The following is a 4,055-nucleotide window of genomic DNA, read 5'->3' as shown; positions in this document are numbered from 1 at the left end:
AGATGAACTTCTTCTTCTTGGAACTGAGGGTGTCGGTGATGGCCGCCGTCTGCATAGCGAAACCCCTGATGAATTTGCGATAGAAGTTGGCAAAGCCGACAAACCTCTGGACCTCCTTCCGATTGCGCGGGCTTTTCCAGTCCAGCACCGAGCGGACCTTGGCGCTGTCCATGGCGAGTCCCTTGTCGGACGGCTTGTAGCCCAGGAAATCCACCTCCGTCCTGTCGAACTGGCACTTCTCCAGCTTGGCGTAAAGCCTGTGCTCCCTCAGCCGCTGCAGGACTTCCTTGACATCTCTCTTGTGAGCCTCCGGCGACTCCGAGAAGATCAGGATGTTGTCCAGGAAGCAGACGCACTTGTGCTGGTCCCAGGGGGGATGAGGTACTATTACCGTAGGCCAAGATCAACAGGGAGCCGGGCGGGGTAGCAGGAACGATGGTAGAGCAGAAGCAGGAAGCCAGGCGAGGAACCGGAACACTGGTAGGGTAGAAGCAGGAGTCCAGGCGGGGAACAGGAACACTGGTAAGGCAGAAGCAGGAAGCCGGGCGAGGAACAGGCACACTGGGAGTGCCGAACAAGGACTGGGTAAAGCAGATACTTCACAACGACGTTGCTCCCGCAACCTGGGACCGGGCTGCCTGACCTTTATCTTCTTCTAAGGCCGGGGGCGGTCCCGGCCCCCAGAAGCCCCGCCTCTCTTGGCCTTAAGGCGAGCACTCCTCCTGGGAGACACCAGTTCCCTTCGCCTCTCTGCCCTAAGCCTCTGCAGATCAGGAGAGGCCGAAGGGTTACTGGGCCCCGGGGGAGGCTCACCTGTAGCCACTGAGTCTTCCAGCACCTCTGGGGCCTGAATGATTTCACCTGGTGCCTGCTCTTGAGTTTCCTCAGCAACTAGGCCTTGCCCCAGTTCAGCCGGCCCTGGAGGCGGGGACTCCTGCGCCGGCTGGGATTCCTCCGGATCACTCTCAGACTCGGAATCCCAGGCCATCACACCATCCCCCCTCCCAGGCCCCCCCCTCACTTGAGGGCCCGGACCCGGCTTGCTGGGATACGCTGCATGAAACTCCCGGATGCAGGCAGGTGCGTGGACGTTGACCGCTGGTTCCCAGGAACGGTCCTCTGGCCCATACCCCTTCCAGTCAATGAGATACTGCAGCCTTCCCCTGCGGTATCGGGAGTCCAGAATGCGTTCCACCTCGTACTCAGGCTCTCCCTGCACCAAGACTGGCTGCGGTCGGGGACGGTCCGGGTGGAACTCGTCGGGTGGGGCCACCGGACTCAGAAGGGACCTGTGGAATACCGGGTGAACCTTCAGGTTTGCTGGCAACCGGAGACGGAATGCCACAGGCGAGACCTGGTCCACGATAGGGAACGGGCCGGTGAACCGGGCGTCCAGCTTCCGCGAAGGTCGAGAAGGGTGGAGGTGGCGAGTGGAAAGCCATACCAAGTCACCGACGTGAAGTTCCGGCCCCACCTGGCGGTGGCGGTCGGCCTGGACCTTGTACGCCTCCTTGGCCTGGTGCAGCTGCTCCATCAACAGCTGTTGCTGGGACTGGAGCTCCTGAAGCCACTCTGTCACCGCAGGGACCATAGATGCCGGCAGCACATCCGGAAACAACCGTGGATGAAGGCCATAACTGGCTTGGAACGGGGTCTGCTGGGTGGACGCATTCACCGCGTTGTTATAAGCGAACTCCGCCAATGCTAGGTGGTCGACCCAGTCGTCCTGCTGGTAGCTGCAGTAACACCGGAGGTACTGTTCCAGTACCGCGTTCGCCCGTTCCGTCTGGCCATCAGTCTGTGGGTGGTAAGCAGATGAGAGACAGACCTCTGTTCCGAGGGCCTGGTGCAAAGCACGCCAAAACCGGGACGTGAACTGAACGCCGCGGTCGGATACTACACGCTCAGGTAGGCCATGCAGGCGGAAGACATGCTGAAGGTACAGCTGCGCGGTTTCCTTAGCTGAGGGTATGGATGGGCAGGGGGCACAGTGCACCATCTTCGTGAAGTGGTCGGAGAAAACTAGAAGGCAGGTGCAGCCACGAGACGGGGGTAACTCCACTACAAAGTCTAGAGAAACTGTGTGCCAAGGACGTGGTGGAACCGGCAACGGCTGAAGGAGGCCGGGGGGTCGCCCGGTAGGCCCCTTGGCCCGCCTGCAGACGTCACAACCAGCGACGTAGCGAGCCACGTCAGCCTTTAAACGGGGCCACCAAAACTCACGGCTTACCAGATGGGTGGTCCGATACCGCCCAAAGTGCCCCGCCGCTGGAGCGTCATGGGTCATCCGGAGAACCTCAGCCCGCAGCGGCCCTGGTGGGATGTACAGGCGCCCGTAGTGCAGCAGAAGACCCTGATGCGAGACCAGCCCTGGATACTGAGGGCATGATCCTTCGGCCAGTTCCCGGAGTCGTTCCTGGGCCCAAGCGTCGACCCGCTGCTGTTCCCGCACCCGAGCCTGCAGTGGCTCGACCTCCTGGGTGGCCAGGAACGCAGCTGGTGGTAGGATCGTGGTGGGTGCTGCTTGCTGAACCGTGTCTGCGTTGTCTTCAGGTTTCCGGGACAGGGCATCCGCCTTCTGGTTTTGGGAGCTAGGGATGTAGCGGATCCGGAACTGGAACCGGGAAAAGAACAACGCCCACCGGATCTGCCTTTGGTTCAGCTTACGGGTGGTCTGGAGGTATTCCAGGTTCCGGTGGTCGGTTCTCACCTCCACCGGTGTCTTGCTCCTTCAAGATGGTGGCGCCAAACCTCAAAGGCCACCTTGATGGCCAGCAGTTCCCGCTCCCACACGGTATAGTTACGCTCCGCTGGAAGGAGCTGGCGGGAATAGAAGGCGCAGGGTAAGAGTGGCGCTTCCGGTCCGTGCTGCTGAGACAAGACGGCACCGAGAGCCGTACTGGAGGCGTCAGTCTCTACCACAAAGGGTCGAGAAGGATCCGGATGTTGCAAGATTGGCGCTCTCTGGAAACAGGCCTTCAACCCTTGAAATGCCTCCTCCGCCTCCTTGCCCCAGGAAAACGGCGTCTTGGGGCGCAGAAGCCGGGTCAACGGGGTGGTGCGGTGAGCATAATCCGCAATGAAGGTCCGGTAATAGTTGGCGAACCCCAGGAAACGCTGTAGGTCCTTGCGGTTCCGAGGTGCCGCCCATTCTCGAACCGCTGCCACCTTCCCAGGATCCATTTGCACCCCACCTGGTGAGAGTCGATGACCCAGGAAGTCCACTGCCTGCTGATGGAACTCGCACTTGCTGAGCTTTGCATACAGACGATGCTCGCGCAAGCGCTGCAGCACGGTCCGGACATGGCCCTCGTGGCACGCCGGGTCACGGGAGTAAACCAGAATGTCATCCAAGTACACCACCACGTACTTGTCTAGCAAGTCCTGGAACACGTGGTTGATGTACCGTTGGAACACAGCAGGCGCGTTGCACAAACCAAAGGGCATAACCAGGTATTCAAACTGTCCGTACCGGGTCCCGAATGCTGTCTTCCACTCATCCCCGGCGCGGATCCGAATCAAATTGTAGGCTCCCCGGAGGTCTAGCTTGGTGAACACCTGCGCCCCTTGCACCCGCTCCAGTAACTCCGAAATAAGGGGCAAGGGGTACCGGTCCGGGATGGTAATTTTGTTCAGGGCCCGGTAATCATGGCAAAGGCGGAGCTCCCCACATTTCTTTTTAACAAAGAGCACTGGTGCAGCAGTGGGCGAGGTAGAGGGCCTAATGAACCCACGCTCCAGGTTCTTGCGCAAGAAGTCCTGCAAAGCCTCGCGCTCTGGCTCTGTTAACGAGTATAAGCGACTCACCGGTAGAGGCGCTCCGGGCTGGAGGTCTATGCCGCAGTCAAAGGACCGATGCGGCGGCAGCTGGTCTGCCCCCCGTTCCTCGAACACGTCGTGATAGTCCCGGTACTCAGCGGGGAGCGTCGCAGCCGCCTCCTCAGTGGGCGCAGCTGCTAGCATCTCAGTCTCAGCAGGAGAATTGGGGTCTGGGAAGTGTACAGTCCGTTTGACCCAGTCAATCTGCACATTGTGAGCCTCTAGCCAGTCCATCC

Source organism: Podarcis erhardii (genome assembly GCF_964252035.2).
Source record: "Podarcis erhardii genome assembly, chromosome: W".
NCBI classification, from domain to species: Eukaryota; Metazoa; Chordata; class Lepidosauria; order Squamata; family Lacertidae; genus Podarcis; species Podarcis erhardii.
The sequence above is the reverse complement of the archived record's forward strand: the minus strand, read 5'-3'. Positions refer to the sequence as shown.